This window comes from Pelobates fuscus, chromosome 4 (genome assembly GCF_036172605.1).
Source record: "Pelobates fuscus isolate aPelFus1 chromosome 4, aPelFus1.pri, whole genome shotgun sequence".
Classification (NCBI taxonomy): Eukaryota; Metazoa; Chordata; class Amphibia; order Anura; family Pelobatidae; genus Pelobates; species Pelobates fuscus.
In genome coordinates this window covers 18,318,762-18,338,127 of record NC_086320.1, presented here as the reverse complement: position 1 = coordinate 18,338,127, position 19,366 = coordinate 18,318,762, and the positions used below count along the sequence as shown (strand labels likewise).

At 48.5% G+C, this 19,366-nt stretch overlaps 1 protein-coding gene across 4 annotated transcripts in view; it reads right to left on the bottom strand.

Annotated features, from left to right (window-relative positions):
• TSNARE1 (t-SNARE domain containing 1) overlaps positions 1-4,353 on the bottom strand; it is a 420,326-nt gene extending 415,973 nt beyond the window's left edge. For 3 of the 4 annotated variants that reach the window (XM_063451002.1, XM_063451003.1, XM_063451004.1), the window contains exon 1: positions 4,310-4,353. The gene's annotated coding sequence lies outside the window, so the exon portion shown is untranslated. The remainder of the gene's footprint in view (positions 1-4,309) is intronic. The other variant, XM_063451007.1, reaches the window with a different exon arrangement.
• Between the last annotated feature and the right edge of the window lie 15,013 nt (positions 4,354-19,366).

Here is a 19,366-nt window from a genome sequence, read left to right as displayed (position 1 = left end):
GGTGCCCACCGAGGCCCTGTCCTTCAACTACACCATACAGGGTGCCCAGTGAGGCCCTGTCCTTCAACTACACCATACAGGGTGCCCAGTGAGGCCCTGTCCTTCAACTACACCATACAGGGTGCCCAGTGAGGCCCTGTCCTTCAACTACACCATACAGGGTGCCCAGCGAGGCCCTGTCCTTCAACTACACCATACAGGGTGCCCACCGAGGCCCTGTCCTTCAACTACACCATACAGGGTGCCCACCGAGGCCCTGTCCTTCAACTACACCATACAGGGTGCCCACCGAGGCCCTGTCCTTCTACTCCACCATACACTGTGCCCACCGAGGCCCTGTCCTTCTACTCCACCATACACTGTGCCCACCGAGGCCCTGTCCTTCTACTCCACCATACACTGTGCCCACCGAGGCCCTGTCCTTCTACTCCACCATACACTGTGCCCACCGAGGCCCTGTCCTTCTACTCCAACATACACTGTGCCCACCGAGGCCCTGTCCTTCTACTCCACCATACACTGTGCCCACCGAGGCCCTGTCCTTCTACTCCACCATACAGGGTGCGCACTGAGGCCCTGTCTGTACCCTCCATAACATATACTGTGCCTACTGAGGCCCTATCTGCACCCCTCCATACCATACACTGTGCCCACTGAGGCCCTGTCTGTACCCTCCATACCATACACTGTGCCCACTGAGGCCCTGTCTGTACCCTCCATACCTTACACTGTGCCCACTGAGGCCCTGTCTGTACCCTCCATACCATACACTGTGCCCACTGAGGTCCTGTCTGTACCCTCCATACCCTACACTGTGCCCACTGAGGCCCTGTCTGTACCCTCCATACCATACACTGTGCCCACTGAGGTCCTGTCTGTACCCTCCATACCATACACTGTGCCCACTGAGGCCCTGTCTGTACCCTCCATACCATACACTGTGCCCACTGAGGCCCTGTCTGTACCCTCCATACCATACACTGTACCCACTGAGGCCCTGTCTGTACCCTCCATACCATACACTGTGCCCACTGAGGCCCTGTCTGTACCCTCCATACCATACACTGTGCCCACTGAGGCCCTATCTGTACCCCTCCATACCATACACTGTGCCCACTGAGGCCCTGTCTGTACCCTCCATACCATACACTGTGCCCACTGAGGCCCTGTCTGTACCCTCCATACCATACACTGTGCCCACTGAGGCCCTGTCTGTACCCTCCATACCATACACTGTGCCCACTGAGGCCCTGTCTGTACCCTCCATACCATACACTGTGCCCACTGAGGCCCTGTCTGTACCCTCCATACCATACACTGTGCCCACTGAGGCCCTGTCTGTACCCTCCATACCATACACTGTGCCCACTGAGGCCCTGTCTGTACCCTCCATACCATACACTGTGCCCACTGAGGCCCTGTCTGTACCCTCCATACCATACACTGTGCCCACTGAGGCCCTGTCTGTACCCTCCATACCATACACTGTGCCCACTGAGGCCCTGTCTGTACCCTCCATACCATACACTGTGCCCACTGAGGCCCGGTACCCTCCATACCATACACTGTGCTCACTGAGGCCCTGTCTGTACCCTCCATACCATACACTGTGCCCACTGAGGCACGGTACCCTCCATACCATACACTGTGCTCACTGAGGCCCTGTCTGTACCCTCCATACCATACACTGTGCCCACTGAGGCCCTGTCTGTACCCTCCATACCATACACTGTGCTCACTGAGGCCCTGTCTGTACCCTCCATACACTGTGCCCACTGAGGCCCTGTCTGTACCCTCCATACCATACACTGTGCCCACTGAGGCCCGGTACCCTCCATACCATACACTGTGCTCACTGAGGCCCTGTCTGTACCCTCCATACCATACACTGTGCCCACTGAGGCCCTGCCTGTACCCTCCATACCATACACTGTGCCCACTGAGGCCCTGTCTGTACCCTCCATACCATACACTGTGCCCACTGAGGCCCTGTCTGTACCCTCCATACCATACACTGTGCCCACTGAGGCCCGGTACCCTCCATACCATACACTGTGCTCACTGAGGCCCTGTCTGTACCCTCCATACCATACACTGTGCCCACTGAGGCCCGGTACCCTCCATACCATACACTGTGCCCACTGAGGCCCTGTCTGTACCCTCCATACCATACACTGTGCTCACTGAGGCCCTGTCTGTACCCTCCATACACTGTGCCCACTGAGGCCCTGTCTGTACCCTCCATACCATACACTGTGCTCACTGAGGCCCTGTCTGTACCCTCCATACCATACACTGTGCCCACTGAGGCCCTGTCTGTACCCTCCATACACTGTGCCCACTGAGGCCCTATCTGTACCCTCCATACCATACACTGTGCCCACTGAGGCCCTGTCTGTACCCTCCATACCATACACTGTGCCCACTGAGGCCCTGTCTGTACCCTCCATACCATACACTGTGCCCACTGAGGCCCTGTCTGTACCCTCCATACCATACACTGTGCCCACTGAGGCCCTGTCTGTACCCTCCATACCATACACTGTGCCCACTGAGGCCCTGTCTGTACCCTCCATACCATACACTGTGCCCACTGAGGCCCTGTCTGTACCCTCCATACCATACACTGTGCCCACTGAGGCCCTGTCTGTACCCTCCATACCATACACTGTGCCCACTGAGGCCCTGTCTGTACCCTCCATACCATACACTGTGCCCACTGAGGCCCTGTCTGTACCCTCCATACCATACACTGTGCCCACTGAGGCCCTGTCTGTACCCTCCATACCATACACTGTGCCCACTGAGGCCCTGTCTGTACCCTCCATACCATACACTGTGCCCACTGAGGCCCTGTCTGTACCCTCCATACCATACACTGTGCCCACTGAGGCCCTGTCTGTACCCTCCATACCATACACTGTGCCCACTGAGGCCCTGTCTGTACCCTCCATACCATACACTGTGCCCACTGAGGCCCTGTCTGTACCCTCCATACCATACACTGTGCCCACTGAGGCCCTGTCTGTACCCTCCATACCATACACTGTGCCCACTGAGGCCCTGTCTGTACCCTCCATACCATACACTGTGCCCACTGAGGCCCTGTCTGTACCCTCCATACCATACACTGTGCCCACTGAGGCCCTGTCTGTACCCCTCCATACCATACACTGTGCCCACTGAGGCCCTGTCTGTACCCTCCATACCATACACTGTGCCCACTGAGGCCCGGTACCCTCCATACCATACACTGTGCCCACTGAGGCCCTGTCTGTACCCTCCATACCATACACTGTGCCCACTGAGGCCCTGTCTGTACCCTCCATACCATACACTGTGCCCACTGAGGCCCTGTCTGTACCCTCCATACCATACACTGTGCCCACTGAGGCCCTGTCTGTACCCTCCATACCATACACTGTGCCCACTGAGGCCCTGTCTGTACCCTCCATACCATACACTGTGCCCACTGAGGCCCTATCTGTACCCTCCATACCATACACTGTGCCCACTGAGGCCCTGTCTGTACCCTCCATACCATACACTGTGCCCACTGAGGCCCTGTCTGTACCCTCCATACCATACACTGTGCCCACTGAGGCCCTGTCTGTACCCTCCATACCATACACTGTGCCCACTGAGGCCCTGTCTGTACCCTCCATACCATACACTGTGCCCACTGAGGCCCTGTCTGTACCCTCCATACCATACACTGTGCCCACTGAGGCCCTGTCTGTACCCTCCATACCATACACTGTGCCCACTGAGGCCCTGTCTGTACCCCTCCATACCATACACTGTGCCCACTGAGGCCCTGTCTGTACCCTCCATACCATACACTGTGCCCACTGAGGCCCGGTACCCTCCATACCATACACTGTGCCCACTGAGGCCCTGTCTGTACCCTCCATACCATACACTGTGCCCACTGAGGCCCTGTCTGTACCCTCCATACCATACACTGTGCCCACTGAGGCCCTGTCTGTACCCTCCATACCATACACTGTGCCCACTGAGGCCCTGTCTGTACCCTCCATACCATACACTGTGCCCACTGAGGCCCTGTCTGTACCCTCCATACCATACACTGTGCCCACTGAGGCCGTCTGTACCCTCCATACCATACACTGTGCCCACTGAGGCCCTGCCTGTACCCTCCATACCATACACTGTGCCCACTGAGGCCCTGTCTGTACCCTCCATACCATACACTGTGCCCACTGAGGCCCGGTACCCTGGCATGTCCCCCCTCCCTCCAGTCCCGGCCCCCCCGGTAGCCAATGGGCGAGCTCGGCCTACCTGACACGGGAAGAGCGCGGGAGAAAACCGGGCGGCGGGATCGGGGGGGCGGGGCGGGCGTCACGTGAACACCCAGCTGGTTCCTTGTCACGTGACGACCTCTCTACCGCAACGTCACGGACTCGATGGAAGACCCCGCCCACTTCCTCTTCCCGCAGCGTGTGCCGCATAGCATGCCGGGAATTGTAGTCTAGAGAGCATGTCAGGTCCCAGCCTATTCATCCCAGGCATACAGTGTCACATCCATTATTATTATAGAAATCTGTTAATATACATACAATAAATTATTCACTAAAGTAGGAATTAAAGGAAATTGAAATCTGGCAAAATCCAGGTTAAACTACACTGACCACCATAATAAACACAATACCAGGCTGTCTGTGTCCATGGAAACAGTGTCAGATCAGGAAAAAATGGGGGAAAACTAAAGAATATCATTATTTAATTATTGAAATTAATTTTTAGTTATAATTGTGTTCAGTGTATAGAAACCAATTGGAGAATTTTACAGATCAGATATTTTAATAAAAATGTTGTTCGTCAGATTTCAGTTCTCTAAATTCTGAATTTAGCAAATAAACGAAAACTTTGTTCAGTAACGTGGAAATTGCCAGAAATTCTAAGTGAATTTCATGTTAGTCTAAATGAGATATTTTATATATCCTGGTCTCAGATTTGTAACTCACTGTGTTTGTATGGACGCTAGAGAACATTATCCGTTAAACTGGGAATTGCAGAATAATTGCCAATTTTACAGAAAACCACAGGCGGCCACCTTAAAGTGCTAACATCCCAGGGCCAGGGGAAATTTCTAGTCGCCATAGTAACCTGGTACTTGGGATTTGTTGATCCCTGGCTTAAAACGTAAGTTATTTCGCACCCCTTTGGCTGACATCATCAGAATTTAGAGAAACCATTGGTTCGGCTGAGATTGCCAAGGAGGTGCGGGCAGTGCCAAACGCCTGCCAGGCAAATCAGCATCTCCTCATAGAGATGCATAGAATCAATAAATCTCTATGAGGAAAGTTCAGTGTCTCCATGCAGTGGGAGGAGATACTGAATGTCAGCCACACTGTGCAGCACTGCCCCAGGAAGCACGCCGAGCAGCCATCTGAGGAGGGGCCACTGGAGGTATCACTAGGCCGTAATGTAAACATTTCATTTTCTCAAAAAAAACAGTGTTTACAACAAAAAGCCTGAAGGTAATGATTCTACTCTCCAGAACAAATTCAATAAGCTGTAGTTGTTCTGGTGACTATAGTGTCCCTTTAAATTTGAAATTTGTTTTGAATGCACTTGAATTCTCACATTAGTGATTAACTCTGTATATATTCATGTGATCCTGGGTAAGGCAATGGTTAGAAATTAGCTTTCTTTTTTAAAGCTTTTTACTTTTCCTATTTTACCTACAGAGAAATATCAGTGAAATGAGACTTTGTTAAATAAAATAAATCATAAGCGATAACAGATTAAGGGTTCATGTTGTATTATGTGATAGAGGACAATGAAATTGTGATTTGGATATTTAAGTGGCACTTTAGATTTGCGACATTTGCCTCACTCTGCAGGATGAAAAAAGCAGGTAAATATGATTTTGTTTTTTCATATTTACCTATATCTTCTATCTTCTTATGCTTTCCATGTCCATTCTGGGGAGGGTCCCGATCTATTCAGTCGGTGTATTATCCCTAGGAATGCTGTAAAATTGCATTGGGCATGCCTGACATATAAACACATGTGAAGTTAAAAGATCTCTTCACCTTGTAACATCCTGACGTGGAGAAGAGAGGGTGTCTGATCAGTGCGATCGTGCAGAGCAGGCTCTGGTGTCTGAGTTTTTTCTCTCCTGTTGCGGGGTTCACTGTTTAGTGGACAGAGCCCAAGAAGCAGATAGATGCTGAAGGCAAAGAACCAAGTTCCCAGTACCAAAGGATCAGACAAAGAGAATAATCTGGGAAGCCAAAGGTCTGGACAGGCGGCACAGGTTCAGACGCGATGATACCGGCAAGAGTCAGGATCAGGATCAGGATACAACAGGAGAGTGTCTGAAGGTCTTTACACAATCAGGAGCACAGTACAACTGGGCGAAGAGTGAACGGTGTGTGCGACTTAAATAGGGGAAGTGAGTGGTCTTGTTAATTGAGGTTCCTCCCTGGTCTCAACCTCCTGTACCTTTAAAAGGCTTTGTGTCGGCGCGTGTGTGCCCTTTGTTTCTCCTGAAGTTCTACCTTCTGTGTGGCTGCATGTGGAAGCAGCAGCATTATCACGAACAGACTTCTGTTCTTGCTGTGTTCGGGAGCCGGTGTCCGTACGAACGGAGTTCTGTCTGCAGTATACAGTAGGTGAGTAGCATTCGCATGAACAGAGGTGGCGTTCGTACACATGGAGTTCTTCCTTAAGTATTGGGTAAGTGGTATTTGAGCGAAAAGAGGTGCCGTTTGCATGAACATGAGCAGTCTGCATGGGCGATTGAACCGACCACACTGCCGGGGGGTCGCCCTCTGACACGCCTCCTTGTCCACAAATTGCCATTTTTCTTTTCAAGTATTCCCCCTGTATTTTTGTGTGTTTTTCCCGTTCCCTTAACTAACATTCTAAATAAGGTATACAATATTGGTGTGTAATAAAGTGGCGCTTAAACAATGTGCAGCTAGAATACACTGAGGGATTAATCACGTGAACCCCACCAAAAATAGAAACAAGAAATATAAAATAGTGTACAACGCATAAAACAATATAGAATGTATTACAAATATATCACAGTGGCCCTAAAGGGTGTGAATAAGAGCAAGAAATTATATTTATATACCCTCTGTTCTTTAGCACATATCGCTGCAGGGATAAAAAAACAAAACAAAACAGAGTACTTTCATAGGGCTATATAATTTCAATAATATATGGAACAATCACAACTGGAATCTTATGTTTATCACACTCACGTTTTTCTGAGCCTGTCTATTTAACTGGCTCAGGTAATTACAGATTTATGGTGTGATACTGGAATTCAACTTTATCCTCGGTAGTAAAAAATGGGAGGTGCAAAACCAGTTAGAATAAAAATCAGTGTACAGCGCATCAAACAAAAATGTATATCCTCGAAAAAGAAAAACGAGATAGAGATATTTAGGGAAACGCTCTAAAAGGTTTTTATAACTGTGGTCAGAGTAGGCCATGTAAAAATACAAAGGTTTCATCCAAAAAAACCAGAAAAATTCTCCTCAAGTGTAACTAATAGAGAATATAAAGTGGAGGATTTTATTGATTGTAACAAAAATAATGTAATTTATCTCCTGACTTGTACATGTGGTCTCCAATATGTGGGGAGAACCACAAGACCGTTAAAAGTAGGAATTGGAGAACACATGAGGAATATCCAAAATAGAGTTTTAAATCACTCGTTCTCTGCACATTTTAATGAATTTCCCAATGGTGATTTTAGATATATGCACTTGATGGGGATACATAGGGTTAAAAAGCCATGGAGAGGGGGTGACCATATGAAGATAAAAAAAATAGAGATGAAATGGATGTTCGATATGGAATCCCTCTCTCCAAATGGCTTAAATATAGACTTTGATCTCTGCCATTATATTTAAGAATAGATTATGATGCCCTTTTTAATGTTAATATAATGTTTTAATATGATAGTTTGTTTATCATATTTTTAATATAGTTTTTTATCCTTGCTCCTATCTTGTATTTCTTCCACTTTGTACTTTATCCTCATATATTTAATTATATATCCTTTATATATTCTATATGTTTATATAAATATTTCAGATCATTTATCATGTATGTTTAATGTATTTTTTTTATACTACTTATGTCTTCATTTGTGTTTTGAGATATATCTATATTATTTGACTGATTTACTATTTCTATCTGTGCTTTTCCCATAACCAACATGGTGCGTGCTGCCTCAATGGGAACTATGGGCGCTTATGAGATCATTATATGGGTGGGCTACTCGACTAACTTGGGTACCGACAGACAGAAGGTCAGGTACCTGGTTTGTCTTACCTTGTGGGGGGGGGGGGGAGAATGTGACAAATTAAACCTCGTCACAGGTTTTTGGAGGGGCCTGCTGGCCAACTTCTTGCCTCAGGACTATGGGCCCTGCAATATACTTTGCCCAATGCACTTTAAAAGGCTCTGTTCATGTGAGGTATGTACTTTTGTACTCCAGACAGAGAGACCGACCATTAGCCCTAATTCTCTGGAACTGTTTTGGGCATGGGACCATGTAGGCGGTCAGTCAAAATTAAGACTTCCAGGAAATACCTGAATCCCTGAACTGATCTTGGTGATTTTTGGATATGTTGGTCACCCAGATCAGGGCTATCAGGGATTTAACATTTGTGGGGGTTTTATGTATTTTTAGGGTACTTTTGGGGTGTTTGGGAAAAAGTTATTTTTTTCTGTGCTTGGAGATAATTGGATTAGATTAGTACAATTCCTGATCCAATTATCTCCTAGGCACAGAGGAGGGATTATCTGGTTTTGTATGGGTGTGTCCTGGACCTGAGAGCCAATGTGATTGTGTATTTATTTCTACTGTGGTTTACTCTCAGGTCCAGGGGGGAGTGCTCCTTGCTTAGGGACTGTCATAAAAGGCCAGTTGTGGCTACCATTAAAGTGAGATTAGTTTTACCCTTCATGAAGTCTAGGCTCATGTTTGGGGGATTGGAGAGCTATATTCACACTCTGGGGATTGCTATAATCACTATACTCCCTTGGATCACAAAGATTGCTCTTGTAAGAGCAGCCTGCTTCGCTCTCTGGACTACCCACTGGAAGCTGGATACTGGTCTTGGTTCCAGGGTGGGTGGAGGACAGCGAGACCGTAACCAAGCTGCGGCAATTTGTGGGGTTTAAGGTGGCTATGGTTTTTCAGTGCTGTGCTTATGGTGCTCAAGAATTACTAGGAAGCAGCGATTGACAGAGGTACGCAGTCGGGGTGCCAGGTGGTCTGTCACAGTGTCAAACCGCAAATGCAAACAATTAATGAGTGCTACCATGGGTGGCCACCATTCATACTGACGAACACCAGCCAGGGGGAGCATTCGTGGATTGTTTCCCTACTCCCAGGGACTGGTAAAGAAGGGCACCGCTGTGTGGGTCCCGTGAGATTGGTGTGGGCCCTTTGTGGGCACTGGCAAGTTTGGCGGGCTTTTCGGTGCCTGCAGGGACAAAGAGACCAGCTCTTTTCCCGCGGGCGGGCTTTTTGGTGCCTGGGGGACAAAGGGACAGTCCCTTTTCCCGCGCCTGGACTTCCAGACACAGAGGCCCCTGGGAAGAAGATCCCCTGGTGGCTGGGGTGGGAAACCCTGTGCTTTGAGTGGTGGCCTTTGGAAACAAAGGGAACAGAGTCCCTTCCCATGCTAGGGCTCCAGGGAGGGGGATGATCCTGGGAGATGACCTTTTCTGTTTTGTGTGATACACCCCTTGCATGGGGTATGCATAAAAGCCATGTGTGGCTTATAAAATTGTGTTGTTGTACCTCCAGGACTGTGTGTCGTCCAGTTACTGTGGGAAAATAGGTCTCTTAGTATTCTAAGTGGTTTCTGAACTGCTGAAGGAAGGGGACTAGAGGTAACTGGTCTGGTTGCCCTGGCTCCACTACAATGGCGTCCTCATGGAGTGAGTGAGAGATGCAGCATGGGACCGCAAGGTAGGTGAGTAACGGGACAAGGATCTGATACCTGTTGTGTTTGTCAGTGTAGAATGAGGAGGTCGGGGGGGATAAGAAGGAGAGTAGGAGGCTGGAGAAACTCCTAGTTTAGAGGTGCACCCAACTATGCAATCTGATCAAGCTTATCGTAAGTTTATAAACATTTAATACATACTTTGCAAAGATTTATTTTTGGTTTGTATATATCTGTTTTAAAGTTTTTACTTGCTAGTTTAAAAAAAAAATTGTCAAGTGATGTATGTCCCTTTAAGGTAGCCATTTATTTTGCTTCTCTTGGAATTAAGATTAACCAAAAAATTAAATTGAACAAATGTTTCAGACAACTTAAAATTTCTTTCCTTGCAGTCCGATGGGCAACCAGCTAGCTCTGTGACCCATCTTCAGTACTGTCACAGTCTTATTATTTATAAAACGCTACAAATTCCGCACAATAAGCCAATTATTATGAGGATATAGGAATTGAACAGGTTCTAGGAGTTCTAATAAACAGGATGGTTTCCCATATCCCCCTCCCAGTGTTCCTGCACAAGGTTCAGGGGTCCCCGGACTTTCCTCACTTCATCCGGTACAACAGCCCCTTTTCCCATTGCCTTATGTTCTGGAACTGCGGGACCGACTGCGGGCTCTAACGGAGTCCGTCCGAGAGAGAGCTTGCAGGCGGCTCAGCAGCGTAAGAAGCGGTGGTATGACTGGGGGGCTAGGGACCGGATCTTAGAGATAGGACAAAAAGTAGTAGTATGAAGGCCTACTAAAGCAGACAAGCTTCAAACCGCATGGCAGGGCCCCTTCAAGGTAGTGGAAAGGATCAGTGACATCACCTACATAGTGGTGAAGTCTTCAGGTGAAAGGATCCAAAAGTCCTTTCATGTGAATGTAACGGACCGTTTCAACATAAAAGGGGAAAAATCCGTTTAGGCGATAATCCCTTTTAGATACACCAGCAGCTACCATAAGCACCAACTTCCCGAACTCCCAAACTGCACGAATTCACCAACTCTCGAACAGCAGACACACTAACCCTGGAAGCAGTCGAACAGGAAAAGCAATACGAACAGCTTACACTCCTGGCAGTCGGCATACAGTCCCCTTTCCCCCCCAAGAAAGAGACACACTCCAGCTTCAGGGTTAAACAGCAACAACAACTGATTTATTCACACACAGGCTTATATGAGATTCTCCCATGCAAGGGAGGGGTTTACAGTACACCAATCCAGTTTAAGGTACAACCCACACATCTCCTCCCTCCAACATATCTGTTAACACAATTAACAGGGACATAGTTTTACCCAAGTTTTGGATGTACCCTAAATACTTGGGGTACATCCACAAATCCAATATCTCCAGATAGCCCTAGTCTGGAGGAACAACATATGTTAAAATCAGCCCATTCGGATAAACGGTTCGGGAGTTATGGGACTTTAAAGTATTGACCGACCGCATGGGTAAAGTATCCGAAAACAGTTCCATGCATTTTGGCCCTGCGGTCGGTCACAAACAGGTGAATGAAACATACGAATTTCTGGTGTTATAGAGACTAAGGGGAGTTCGTATGAATCCCCTAGTTCGTACGATTCTTTCTACCGAACCGCGGGCCGTTCGGTAGTTTCCCCACAAAATCCTGGAAGTCTGGAGGTCTCAGCGGTGTTTGCCTAGTCGAGTGTCCGATTTCAGTTCCAGACACTCGACGGCAAAACACCGCTGTTCGGTAGTTTAAGATGGCCGCCGCCACGTGTTTGTTTCCTGAATGGCGGCCACCCAGAGGACAAAGACCACACTGCACTGATTGCCAATTACCCGTTTGCAACATTGTTGCAAACGGTAATTGGAGGCACACTTAGTCCTGGGTGGTCTGGTTGTTCGGTAGTTTCCTCAATACAAGGAATGGAGTGATTCTACCGAACAATCAGATGAAGGCTGCATATATATATAACCCAGGTTAACTGCATACATAAATACATATACAATATACAGGCAGTACAATAGAACATGCTTCACAGTCTTAAAGGGACAGTAGTCCCAAAATGTCCATCGCTGATTTTAAAGGGCCAGTAGCAGCAATATAAATTATACATGCCCAAATATAGTCTTTAAAGTGTAATATGTCCAGGGGCCATAGTCAGCGGGCAGGAGGCTAGCAACCAGGCTTCTCCAGTTCACAGTGGCAAAGTTGGTTTCGCCACAGTGAACATGCTGAAGCCTTATCTAGAGAGGACAGAGGAGGTGTATGGACTCCCTGTAACTCGCTCTGCCGCTGGGGAGGAAGGACGACACCTTTGGCTCCCTGTAACTCGCTCTGCCGCTGGGGAGGAAGGACGGCACCTTCGGCTCCCTGTACCACACCCTGCCGCTGGGGATCCTCGCAGTCTAGGAGGTCCGCTACCTCGGGTACCGCTGGTTGCTGTTGGGAAAGAGGACCGGTTGTCTCTTCCCAGGCCTCATTGATAAGTCGCAGGTAATCCCACTCCAGGTCACATTCCTGGGTGACCAAATACCGTAGGTCTGTCTCGAGACCAACAGCGCTAGGGAGACCCAGCATGTCTTCTCGGTCGTAACACAGGTCCCAAAAACGAGAGTCGGTAGCTTTCCCAAAGTTCTCATTGTCAATATTATCCCAAAATAGGCCAGGGCCAGCGTAATCTCCGCCCTCTGGGAACTCATACTCTGCCATCTCAGGGACACACTGGGCTGCGTACCACTGTATCGCCTGGTATGCGTCATCGAGCGCCAGTTCTGCATATACTAGACTCTCAAGTCTAGTCACCCACGCTTCTTCGGTCTGTTTTCTCAGGAGGGGCATCCGCTCTGCCATTTGAGCCAGGATTCGCTGCCTTCTGCTGCGGCGCCGATCCCCTCGCGAATACTGTACTTTCTCTAGGGCTTCGTCCCACAACCCGGCTCTGGCAATCTCTCTGTACCTCAACATGTCCTCCTCTGACACTGCTCCAGACCTCAGGGATACGTAACAATACAATCTATCTTGCAACTTCTCCTCCATTTTCTGGGTTCCTTTGTAGATAGGGGCGCTGTACGGATACTAGCGTTACCCTCAATTTGTAAATCCAGGGAATGGTGTTACCTTGTAGCTGTCCTTCTGGGCTGTGGGAATGATCCCGCCGCTTGCCACCAATTGTAACATACCTTTTTGCACACACGAGGTTAAAAACCCGTTTAGGCAATATTCCCCTTTTCAGATGCACAGGCAGCTACTGCAATCACCAATCTCCCGAACTGCAAACACATGAATTCACCAATCTCCCGAACTGGAACCAGGGGAATGCTCCAAACTCCCGAACAGAAAACACACGAATGCTGTAAACAGCCGAACAGGAAAAACCATACCAACAGTTTACACTCCTGGCAGTCGCACTGTAACAGCATACAATCCAATTCCCCCCAAGAACGAGACGACACTTCGTTTGAGGGTCCAGCAGAACTGATTTACTGGGGCTACCTGCCCGGCTTTTATGCAGGTCTCCCACCTGGTGGACACTCCCCTAGGGGACCAGATGGGAAACTGGGAAACATATTGGACATTGACTAATCACAAGCTTACAATCCCACAATGCATCACAATCCCTCCTCTCTGTACTGGAGGTAATTGGGAAGTAATCCAATTATCTCCAAGGATAGATGCAAAACTCCATTAGCCACTGTAATGAGTCTTACCTGATAGGGAGTCCAGCTCGCAGAGTTATACGCTCACCCTTGCAAAGTAGACACAGACCAGGGTGACTAGGTAAAACGCCACCTGGCCTGTGAGTCTGTGCACGGGGGCTTTCCAGGAAAAGTGCTCCAAGTCTCAGTACAGCAGGGATTAGCAGAAGCGTAGTCAAGGAAAGCCAAAATCAAGGAAGCCAGAAATCAGAGCAGTCCAGGAGGAAAGCCAAGATCAGAAGCCGGAATCAGACAGGAAATACTGGAACGCAAATACGACGAGACAGGAACCAAACAAGGGAACCAGAGTCAATGAACTGACACTGCCTTCTGGGAGAGGCAGTGTTATATACCTGGCTAATGGCCATCAGCTTCAGGTGTGCTAAGAATATTGGAGCAGCCACAGATAACGGCCAGCCCCCAGTGCTGGATACAAGGCAAGATTGGACTATGGGCAATACTTGAACTGTAAGGTGGCTCTGAGGAGAAACAACAGGCCCAGGACCGCAAAGTACCCAGGTTCAAATCCCTTGTTGGGCACTTCTGGGGCGACCTCGTCTTGCAGTCTGGATGTTGCGGCGAGAACCGTGACAGCCACATGGCAGACAAAGGACAATAAAAGACATAAAAATACATTTATCACATAGAACATACACATTCTACCTATCCCCAGATAGCTTAGATCTGAGCGCACATTATTACCGGATGGCGCTCAGATCACATACATACAGTTCAATCGCCATGGAGCCACAGTCTTTCAGTATACGTCTGGGCTCCATGGCATAGCTATCTGGGGTAGCATGGCTTTAACAGTCCGCAGAAAGGCACGAATACGCTTTTCTGCAGAGAAAATAAAAGGTTTTAACTGCCGGGCCATAGTCTAACCAGGCTCCTCCAGTGGACAGTGGCGAGGCTGGTTTCGCCACAAACCCGTCTAGGCCCATGGAACTGGGGGGAGCTGTGTGACAAAACCTCTATTCATACCAAAGTTTGGTATAAACTTTGTCCCTATTTCCCTCCCATTCGGTATTAAAAAATAAGTGACCGCAAGAATTAAGTGCTCTTTCTGGGAGGCTGCCGTTCGTACAACCGAACACCACGTGGTGGAGAAAATGGCGGCCATCTTGTCGCACGAAAGCAGGCAGCGGGACTTGGTCGCCGAGTGTCTGGAACTCCTGCAAACCCCATGGGGAAAATATTCGGCTCGGTTCGGCATTCCGTAATTCGGGACTTCGGCAACTTCGTCGCTTTGGCACTTGAACACTTCGGGAACTTCAGCACTTCGGCAACTTTGGCACTTCGGCAACTTCGGAACTCTGGCTTTTCGGGATTTTTGTTGCAGCCGCTTGGTAGATAACTCCCTAATTCCCAGGGTATTAGGGAGTTATCTACCAAAAGGCTGAAAGACCTAAATTGGTCTTTCAGCCAAATTTACTAATACTAAGTAAAAATTACTTAGTATTAGTAAATTGTGCCCCTACTCGCTTTTTATAAAAAAAAAAAATAAAAGCGGGTGGGTGCCCTAAAGTAAAAAAAGGGGGGAGGACCTATTGCCCTCCCCACCGGCCCGCACCCCTGAGCGGCCGGTGGGGGCCCTTAACAAGAATAAGGGGGGACCTAATGTCCTCCCCCCTGGCCCCCACCCCTGAGCGGTGGGTGGGGGCCCTTAACAAGAATAAGGGGGGGACCTAATGTCCTCCCCCCTGGCCCCCACCCCTGAGCGGCGGGTGGGGGCCCTTAATACAAACTGCGGGGGACCTATTGTCCTCCCCCCTGGCCCCCACCCCTGAGCGGCGGGTGGGGGCCCTAAATACAAATTGGAGGGACCTATTGTCCTCCCCCCCTGGCCCTCACACCTGAGCGGTGGGTGGGGGCCCTAAAATACTAATTAGGGGGGGACCTATTGTCCTCCCCCCTGGCCCCCACACCTGAGCGGTGGGTGGGGGCCCTAAATTAGAATGAGGGGGGAGGACATAATGTCCTCCCCTCTGGCCCCCACCCCTGAGCAGTGGGTGGGGGCCCTAAAATACTAATTAGGGGGGGAGGACCTAATGTCCTCCCTCCTGGCCCCTACCCCTGAGCGGTGGGTGGGGGCCCTAAATAATAAAAATAACCCCCCCTCCCCCGGGTGACTAGGGGTCCCCAAACCCCTAGTCACCCCCCTCCCCCAAAAAATTAACCCCTACCTACCCCCCTCACCCTAAAAATAATGAGGGGGGACCATTTAACTAAGTACCTGAAAAAAAAAACTTACCAATCAATGTTTTCTTTCTTCTAAAATCTTATTTTTTCAGCCCCCCTAAAAAGGCCAAATAAAAAGCCATAATAACCGACGCAAAAAAAAAAAAACGAGCGGCGCAAAAAAAATAATCCATCTTCACCCATGGAGGGCTCCGCGCAAATTCCAAAGAACTTTCCCACGCTGTGTAAAATGACACAGAGCACTCCAACCAACCAATCAGAGTGCTGTGACAGGTAAATGTAGAGACTTACCTGTCAGTCTCTTCCTTTACCTGTCAGAGCACTCTGACTGGATGGCTTAAACCCACCAATCAGAGTGCTCTGAGCCTAATTGCAGGGTGGGGCAAGGCTTTATAAGCCTGGTGAAGAAGGATTTTTTTTTTGTGCTCGTTTTTTTTTTTTTTAGTGCGTCGGTTATTATGGCTTTTTATTTGCCCTTTTTTGGGGCTGAAAAAAGAAGATTTTAGAAGAAAGAAAACATCAAATGGTAAGTTTTATTTTTTTTCAGGTACTTAGTTAAATGGTCCCCCCTCATTATTTTTAGGGTGAGGGGGTAGGAAGGGGTAAATTTTTTGGGGGAGGGGGTGACTAGGGGTTTGGGGACCCCTAGTCACCCGGGGGAGGGGGGTTATTTTTATTATTTAGGGCCCCCACCAACCGCTCAGGGGTGGGGGCCAGGAGGGAGGATATTAGGTCCCCCCCTAATTAGTATTTTAGGGCCATCACCCACCGCTCAGGGGTGGGGGCGAGGGGGAGGACATTAGGTCCTCCCCCTCATTCTAATTTAGAGCCCCCACCCACCGCTCAGGGGTGGGGGCCAAGGGGGAGGACATTAGGTCCCCCCCAATTAGTATTTTAGGGCCCCCACCTACCGCTCAGAGGCGGGGGCCAGAGGGGAGGACATTAGGTCCCCCCAATTAGTACTTGATTGTTGTAAGTGTTGCAAATGCTTACAGCTGAATCCTGGCTATGTTTGTATACTTTTTATTTAAAATTGTATACAGTGTAACATTCTTCTTCTTCCACTGGGTAAGTATATTAGTACTTAGGCAATACTGTGCTTCGGAACTTCGGCAACTTCGGTAATTCAGCACTTTGGCAATTCTGCACTTCGGCTATTCAGACATTCGGAAATACCCGAATGTCCGAATTGCCCGAAATTCGTCCGAATTCTTATTCGGTTCGAAACGAATTGCACATGTCTATTCACAACTACCATCACTTCTGCGCTTGGGACTTGGGAGATTCTGCACGGATGTACTCAGCTAGAGTACTGGGATCCATTACGTACTATGCAGATAATCATCTTATAAATAGTTCTCTAGAATTTCTTTGCACTGCATTTTTAATATTGTGTTTATCACATTCATTTTCCATTATATAAATTCACAATGCTCTTACAACAGAATATTAAAATATAATAAAAACATACCGATTGAGAAAGAACTTGTGAAGGGTGAAATGCGTCTCAGAGGGCGGGGCCGGGCCGCCGGGCTGAGCGGCCGCAGGGGAGATCAGCTCCCGCACAATATGACCCAATAGACCCATTCATCGGCTAGTTTGCGATGGAAAATACTCACCACCTGAGGCCCTCGATACACATGGGCTACCGGAGCCGAGGAGAGGCTTGCCGCGAGGGTTTTAGTCCCTCGGAGGAGAGACCCCTGCTACACCAGGCAGGGCACCTACCTGGCAGTGAGTGGGGTGGACGGCCGCCACTCCACTATCCTGCCCAATGGAGCCCGGACGGAACAACGGCAGGCTCAGTCCTGATCCCCCCCCCTCTGGACCGGGGGTGTGATCCCGGTCCTAGCCACAAAGCCATACTTGGAAGCATTGCCCGATCACCGAGCAGGCCCAGGGCCCAACCCAAAATGGCGGAGATCGAGAGAGCGGGAACCAGATTGCAGTGTCCACTGCAGCATACACGCAACATGTGGCCTGGCACACGCGACACACCAAGCACCCTATACCTTGCAGAGGCATCCAGGACCAGAGACGCACCAGGAGCAAGGCGCTGGTAACCCGGCCTATACTGAAGCAGGCCTGCGATCCAGCAAAATGCCAAGAGACATCCACCCCGAGACGCAACGCAACGCCCCGACGACTCCAGGCATGAGAAACCAGTGCTACAGGCAGCCACATCGCCGCACAACACAGGAGCCCTGAGCCCACACACACTGGAAGGGGGCACCCAGCTAAGACGAGGCATCGGCTAAGGCAAGGCAAAGCACCCACGGACACTCATTTCCGCTGTATCTCAAGTGACTCAACGTTAAATATAGTCCACATTATTGCAGTGTATGGCTTAAAACGACACACAGCTTTTAACCTTGGCCTATCACTAATGCCTTGCTTTAATACACTAGTGCGACTACATACACAAGCTGCCGGTATTTAGCATGTCTTGCAAAGTCACAAAATCTGTGCTTTCCTCTGACCAATATGCGAATGTTAACCTCTACTTGCTACCTAATTGCCTGCACATGTTGCCGTACTGCTGTCTGTTTCTTCTCCCCTTCTCTAACTCATGTCTCCAAAGCATGTACTATACCTACGTTTTCGTATAACCACACAAGTCTAAATAACTCACACTGACTGTGTATTCCTGATATACCTGTTTGTCAGTTATTATACAAAAAACGACTGCATCTAGCATCATATATAGATTGCCTGCACCTCAAAGCGATGTAAGTCCATCCTGAAACAAAGCTTGTATTCATAAATTAAAAAATGCGCTCTCATCATTGCCACTGTAAAACCTATTGTATATGCAAATAAATGTACGCTGTTGTGGCGTTTGTCATTGATACTGTACACACCTGCGCAACAAAAATAAAGAATAAAAAAAAAAATGTGTCTCAGAGAGAGGAACCCGCGGTGGACATCATTATTAGCATATTTCTATTTTAATTTGTTTATGTTATCTGTTTAACAGTGTTTTCATTTTATTCAATAAATTCGTTTTACTTCAAGTCCAATTTGGGTCCTCCTAAGCTTCTCCAAAGAAGGGTGGTGTCCTCTTTATAGACACCCAGGCTATTTTACCCAGAGCAAGGTTCATAGGCTCTGGACAAGGTCAGCAACCACTTGCACTTAAATATATATCATCCAGTGCCACCAGACAGCATTAACACTGATTTAAGGCTTTTCTACATGTGAGTTGACACTCTAGAGATTCTTTACTCTATATCGTAATACCACAGATTTATGCTATGTGTTCCCCCCTTTTTTTCTTTTGTATATGCCTTGAGATCAACTGGACCATATTACTATCCAAGTTCTACGATAGGACTAATATATCCCCATTTAGGGTAGGTGTCTAATCTGAATTACTTAACGCTCCACTCTTGAGGTTAATAGCTTTTGGGCTTTTTTCCACTTTCTTTTTTGCATGGTTTTGGTGGGTGGGAGGGATCCCCACTAGCGGAACTTTATTTGATATTATTAACATTTGAAGAACCTCCATCACACAGA